This window comes from Mus caroli, chromosome 1 (assembly GCF_900094665.2).
Source record: "Mus caroli chromosome 1, CAROLI_EIJ_v1.1, whole genome shotgun sequence".
Lineage (NCBI taxonomy): Eukaryota > Metazoa > Chordata > Mammalia > Rodentia > Muridae > Mus > Mus caroli.
The window spans coordinates 95880489-95888092 of NC_034570.1; the positions used below are offsets into that span (position 1 = coordinate 95880489).

The 7604-nt window shown below is 37.7% G+C and overlaps 1 pseudogene; it reads right to left on the reverse strand.

Moving 5' to 3' along the window:
- Window positions 1–144: 144 nt before the first annotated feature.
- Window positions 145–928, reverse strand: LOC110295769 (annotated as a pseudogene).
- Between the last annotated feature and the right edge of the window lie 6676 nt (window positions 929–7604).

Sequence of the window (7604 nt, forward strand, 5' to 3'; positions counted from 1 at the left end):
CAGAAGCTGTCTGCCTCTGTGGTGCTCACTCTCACCTGTGCAGACTAAGTTCCTAAGTTTGGAGGAGTCCTGGAGCCAAGATGGTGCTACTGTGCAAGTTGGACCACTGTCCTCCGGCTGGGAGGGTGCTGGATGTCTTCCTTTAGTTTTCTTAGTGTCTCTTTCCTCAATTTCCTCAGAACTGCTAGATGCAGAATCATCTGACTGAGAAGTATTACTTTCTCCCCCTAAAGGGAAAGTTATTTTAGGAGACGTTTTTCCTGGACTTTTTCTTGCTCTTGTGTGGTTGCTTCCTTTTCCTAGTACTAGAAGTTCGAGTTTCCTCTGAGAACTCACTTGAGGAATCTGCTGTTATGTCCGTAGCTTCTTTTTTTTTTTTTTTATGTGTGTGTGTGTGTGTGTGTGTGTGTGTGTGTGTGTGTGTGTGTGTGACCATTTTTTTCTACTTCTTCTTATGGGATTTATTTGACTTCTTATGTTTTTGGGATTCATGGGCAGATGATTTTACCTGGGGAGATTTTTTTTTCCTATTGGTAATGTGTTGCTGATCACTACTGTCTGTTTCAAACTCTTCAGGATACAACTCTTTATAACCATTGTGATCTCATCTGTCTGGTATATTGGACTCATAATCATATAACTTCTTGTTCCAGGACTTAGCCTTAAGAAAATCATCTTCCAGGGTCCCAGAAATTTCATTCTTTGACCTCCAGTAATCTCTCTGACTTTCTTCATCAAATCCATCACTTCTCATCTGACTTGAGCTGCTGGGCACTGTGTTCCTTCTGGTCCCCTGGTAAGCATCTTCCATCTGCTTCTCTAGTTCTCTGATTTTCCACATGTCAGACTCCTCCTGAATATTATTGTGAGCATCTGTGTGCCGGATGACATTTCTCTAGAGAACTTTCCCCAACGGAACCCAGGACATTCTTTAATCGTGTGCTGCAGCCTTGTGTGGCGGGGTGGGAGAAAAGGTCCAGAAATACTGTCTTGAAGTATCAAAAGTTCATTTAAGATTTAATTCTTTATATAAAATAATTGAGCACATCCATTTTAGTAAAAGAATATAAAGCAAGTAGAAAATATCTGTAAATAAAAATCAGCCTGTGACTATTGTGTATTTAACAAGTTTCTACTCTGATAATATTAGAGAACCTTCTGGAGTCCCTTCAGAAGAGCTGACCTTCAGCTCTGATGAGAATTGTACAGCATTTTTTATTTCTTAGATTTCACCTTTGTGTTTCCTGGATATTTGTATTAGCTAATATTTTCCTTGTTCTTATATGGTAAATTCTACAACAAAAACAACTAATGAAATGGAATTTTTATTTTGGTTCATAGTTCTAAAGCATAGTACTTCATATCAGGTAAGTCATAGCAGCTGGAGCATGAGGCAGGTGGTCACAGTGTATCTAGTCAGAAAGGAGAGAGATGAATGCAAAAATTCTGGTGCTCTGCTATCTTTCCTCTTGTTACAAAGTTTGGGAATAAAGCTCTTGAAAATGTGTCATTCATAGTTAGAGTGGGTCTTCACACATACACACACAAATACACACTCTTTCACATTCATTACCAAAATGGAGATTAATTATCATAACACCAAATAGATTTATTTCACTGGTACCTATTTAAGTCAGTTTGAGCAGAGATAGAATTATCACAGTTCTTTACTCAAAGATCTTTGTTTCATGGTTCTGAGAATCTACAAGTCCATGGTCATGGTGCTGGCACATTCGTCTCCTGCTGAGGGTCTGTATTTTGCTTGCTAATGACTGGCCACCTTCTTCACTTCCTCACATGGCCTTTCCTACATGTGTGGGTTAAGCTGTGAGGGATTTTTCTTAGTTAAATAATTTGAAGTGGAAAAACCCAACTTTAATCGCATCATAACTTTAGAAAAGACATAGAAGAAAGAAGATTTTGGTCTTTGTCAGCTTGCCCTCACTCTGGTGGCAAGTCCATTCCTTCATTTTCATTAGAGATTTCTTCAAGATTCTGGTATATACTGAGACACCTGGCATTGTAAACTGAAAAACTACTACATTCTTGGACTTTCCATGTGTTTTTTGATTAGCTACACTATGACCTGTTAGCTACTATAATAAATCCTCTATCTATCTATCATCTATCTATAGTCATTTATCAGTTCTGTTCATCTAGCAAACTCTGAATAATACAGATTGAGAAGAGACATTCATAGAGAGAGAGAATTTAAGAAACTTTAAAAATCTTTTTATAAAGCTGATGTTACATCAAATTATGTCCCTGTTAATAAAAGAACATATCATTAGTTTTCTGTTAAAAGTTCTATCTCAGCATATTGGTGCTTTGCCAACGCATCTGGGGGTACTTTTTGTCCTCAAACTTAAAATCCCCATAACTCACTCTTTTTAGTATAGGGATTATAGCCATGTTGAACTATGACCTACTCCACAGATGATTTTGAGGAACACATTTAATTCAGACACCATCTTATTATAATGCTACTTGTCAGTCTCCACACATTTTTAATGATTGTATTAAACCAGTCTCTTCATGTGAACCTAGAGCAGGCACATGTGTATTCATTCTGCATATATTTATTAAAAGCCTACTATATTCTGTGTGTTTTATATGATTTTCTAGAGTTGCCCAACTTAGAATACCATGTCTACTCCATAAAGGCTAGTAGATATGAATAAGCACTTAAATTTTGAAAGTGGTGAATGGCAGGCAGGCTAGTTGATAAAGAACATGACTTGAAAGCATGAGTTTCTGAATTCAGCCTACAAAACCTATCAAAAAAAGCAAATGAGATGATGCATGCAATGTTGAACCCTTATAATCCCAGTTTAGGGGAGAAGGAAACAGACAAACCTGTGGTTCATTGGCCAAGCATCTGACAACTCATTGTAAGTTCTAGGCCAATGAGAAACCTCTTTCAAAAATCAAGTGTACTGTGTCTGAGAAATATCCAAGCTTGATCTCTGGCATCTGTATTAGATCATAAAATTGGGTCATTCTTCTCTAATTGAAAATAAAGGAGATACACATATATGACTGTGAAAACAATTCCAGTGTTTTGAAATAGATTTAGATAGAGTTATGTAGGCTTATGGGTCCTGTGTCAGCTTTGCAACAGAGCAACGCAGCTGGGGAGACAGGACTTGGGAAGTTGACCACACTTACAACACTGTCACCAGGTGGGTGTTGTGCAGTACGGAAGCTGCAGGACACCACTCCTTCCTCCTCCAGGGTCTGGAAGCACAGCCTGAAACACAGGAGAGGTGGAGGTGGCTTGGAGGTCCTTGGGCCAGCAAGGAGGACAGGGCCATCTGGTTCCCAGGCTCTTGGACATACAGGTGCTACTGGAAGTGGCTGAAGAATGGATTGTGGGCTTGCAGGCTGGATCTAGCCAGAGGTGCAGAGGGAGGGGGCTCCAGCTGGTCCTGCCAGGAGAGTCCTTGGCTTGACAGTGGAAGTCTTAGGTATGGAGGCAGTGGCTGGGAGTACAAAGGGGTCTTCTATGGGAGATTATACAGTAGCTCTATGATTCCACAGGGAGTGCTAGGCTAGTGATCCTGTGTTTACAGGCCTGGAGCTGGCAGAGAAGTCCTTCACCACATTATCTAAATATGTGAGAAGTAGAATATATATGCATACAGTTATACTGTCCAAGCTCTTCAACCTTTATTTTCTAGTGTTCAGAAAGAAGGAAGCATATCTCAAATTTGAAAGCATCTTATCACAGCTGGGGAGAACAGCAATCACTCCTTGACTTATTATAACATTTTCTGTCTCCATCTGAGAATCTCATCATTTGTCTTTGGTTGCAGGTAGAAAGCTGAGTAGATTTGTGAGTTTCTCTGAGAAAACACACAGAGGCACATGCTGTGTGGTGAATTTTCATGTGGCTAATATGCGAAGGGAGCGCCTACCTAGTCATGATTGATTTATTCTGATCTGAGCCTGAGATTCCTATTTTGATATTATAAATTATTTATAGACTTCTTTTTAAATTCATATGCTATATTCATTATGCACAATGTAGAATACATTTTAAAAACATAAAATTCTTCAATAACATAACCAGTAATATTAGAATATTTTTAAACCACCTATTTAGGCATCTATCCAGCTGTCTAGGTACACGTTTATTCATGTATCCAATAATATTTAAGACAGTTGTTTTGAGAAAGTATTGTCATATATTGTATTAGATTTTAAATGCACATGGAATTGTCAAAAAATTTACTTTAACACTATACACTTTTACAGTGTCTGTGTTAAGGGTGTGCACATGTGTGTATGTGTAGTCTGTGATATTTGGTGTGTTTATGTATATGTGTATATGTTGTACAAATATGTGTGGTTCACATGCTTATATGTATACATGTGAAGGCCATTGAGTATATTTGTCTGTTACTCTTCAACAGTTTTGAAACTGGATTTCTCCCTAAACCTGCAGCTCATCATTGTGGGTATCCTGGCTGACACTGATACACACTTTTCTCTGCACAAGCATTTTTTCTCATTGCTGGGTCACACAAGCATTTGCATGCTTTGCTTATTACACAGAAATTTGATCCTTGGTCTTCTTACTCTCACAGAAAGTGATTTTAGGGAGCTATTTTAATGTTAGAAGAAATTTACTGGAAGGTGAATGAACATGTGCATAAATCTCCTGGACGTAAAACCAAGCAAGTTTTTCAGTTTTGATTTGTATTGCAGTTGTGACATCTCTCTGACACTAGAGGAACATTTTCTTACATAGTATACATTCTTCTAAGTTGAGAGTGAGTTCTATGAGCACCTGACTCTGCAGTTTTCAAAGGACTACTAGAAGGTGCCTTGGGGTTACTTTGAGCTGAGGAAGAAGATGGTAGAAGAAGCTTCCAGGAGCTTCCAGGGTTTCTGGAGCTGTTCTACTTACGTTTTTATGAATAGTGTCAGGTTTCACAGGATGGGCCTATTAATTTACAGTATTCATTTATTTTGAATCAAAAAAGTTGCTCAGGGTTTAAAAATATCTTTGCAAAATACAGATCTTTGTACAGCATCTCACTAGAGTGCCCATTTCTCCTTCAGTAGGTCTGACAAGTATTCTGTGAGGCCAATTAATCTCGTTGCTCAGTCTCTACTACATAGAATGATGCAAAGCAGGTAGAAGAAGAATGACCAATGAAAACTGCTGACATACATTTTGCCCTTCAAATACGCATACTACTGTAACTATACACACACACACACAAACACACAAACACACAAACACAAACTCACCCACACACACGCCCACACAAAATGTATATACACATGTACCAGAGACACACTCACATGAAAAAAATGATTTATTTCAACTCATAATTTTGCAGTATTTAATACATAACTAATGTGTCATATTTATTTGGAGACTAGGATTGAAGGAACACATTTTGATGGGGATACCTGAAAAGAACCTTGATCTCACAACAGGATAAAATGAGAGAAGGAAGTAAGTACTGAGCCTCTGTTATTCTCTTCAAAGTCATTCCCTGATACCAAGAACTGTTCCCAGCTCTTAAGGACTCTACCACATCCACAAGAGGGCGAAGATGCTGACCAAATCTAGGAAAACAGGGCTTCTGGGAACACTGATTTTAAAAAATGTGGCAGCTCATTACCTATTTGCTGTTTTTCAGAATATAGTGGCAGAAGCTATTTGAAGAGCGAAAAGTGATTCAAAGTGTTATATTATTTCCTTGTAATATATAATTGATATAATAGGATTTCAGTGTTCCTGTTCCTCAGTAGCAGGATACAGCAGTTGACATGGATAAAATGACAATTACAAAATGCTGTAATAATAATAATAATAATAATAATAATAATAATAGACAAAAATAAAAAAAAAAGAACAAGCAGGCAGGTCTCCATTGCTAGGTAGAGGAACAAATTTAGTATTCTAGGAGCAAGCAAAACTTTTTCTTCCTTCATAAGGGTTAAGAAAGATTAATAAAGAGTAGAACATATGTGTTTAATACAGTTATATGTGACATTAAAGCCTTCATAATGTCAGAAATGAGATTTTTAGCTTCAGTTAAGTATAGACAGGCATACCGAAATGTGAAAGCTCTGATCTTACACTGTAGTCAAAGCCTGGGTCCTGGCAACATGAACAAGTCAAATTTGGCCATCTATCTTCTGTAAGCCAATTAAAGGAACATAGTGAAAAAACAAAGAAAGACTATTGAACATGTCTATGATAGGAAGATGAATAAAGAGATACTGTGACTCCCTCTAGTACATCCTTATGCAACTGACAAAACATCTAGGTTTACATACGTAGTGGTTGAAAATATAACTATGAAGCCCTGATCCAGGTATAAGGTGTCCTAATTCAGGTTTCTACTAAGTTGTCCGAATTGTGAAGTCCTTTTTTTTTTTTTTTTCCAGGACACTGGCTTATCCTTTATCTGGCCCCAGGATTTATTCTATTTCTTTCCACAAAATTTCTTAGTGACTTTTGTGTCAACATCTTCTAGTCAAAGGGAAAAGTACCTTTTTAAAGTATCTACATTCCTTCTGGGATGGTTACACAAACAACAAGAGACTAATGATAGAGATCTCCAGACTCTCATGGATGATCTAGGAAGTGTCTTCTCCTCACACACCCCCAATAGAGTAGTTCTATCTGCAGAGCTGGCCTTCACCTGACTAAGAAGACAGAAATCTTTCTGGATTTATGCCTTACTTTGGGACAATAGATTCCTATATTGTTATCATCTTATTTAAGGTAGATTCCTGGTGGTTTATTCAACTGACTTTAGAGGAGCTATAGGGCAAGATGTCAGAGACGGTCAGAAAGAGCTCCAGCATAAGGCCTTTCTTAGTTTCCTCTGTACAAATACTCAGTCCAGTAAAGAAATCTTCGTGGGGCAGCATGTTTTAAGCTCCTAAAAGAATATCTGAACTTTAAACCATGTAAAAGTGAAACCTCTTTCAATGTGCCTCTGTTCAAGCTCAAAGGATGGCTTATGGGGTCAGAGATTCCTTCAAATATGCCAAGGTCTGTCTCACAGTTCACTTTCAGTCCACAAAGGACTGCAGGGAATATGTCAATAATGCTGCTGCTTTATGCTCCATGACTGGCTTATTCATTCATAAAAGAATGTGTAAAAGCTTGTAAGTTAATTTTTGAAACTGTTCATAAGGCAAGTGAAGAGTTTTGACAGCAGCATGTGGTATAACGTTAATGCTTGTCATCCTGTCTGAAAAAAAAATGAATGAAAAAAAATAAAAAAAAAACTTTCCAGTTACATGGCTACTTTCCCTTAAGCCTGAAACTAAAGATTGTCCCAAACCCTTCTCTCATCTTTTTTATCAGACCAATCCAAGGCTTCCTTACATAGTTTAATTTCTGCTACTGCATCTTTAGGACTCAGGTCACATTTGATATTCCTCATCTGCCCATTGAACTTCCCATTGCCTTCTTTCCTTGGTGAGAGTGCACATTTTTCCTCTTGCATTATTTTTATTTTCACTAGTTGTACTAAACACAAATATCTTAAGGAGTTGCTAGATGTTCCTTTGAAGAAAACAATCAAAATCAACTTCTCAAGTTCAGCCTCAAAGCTACAACCCAGAGA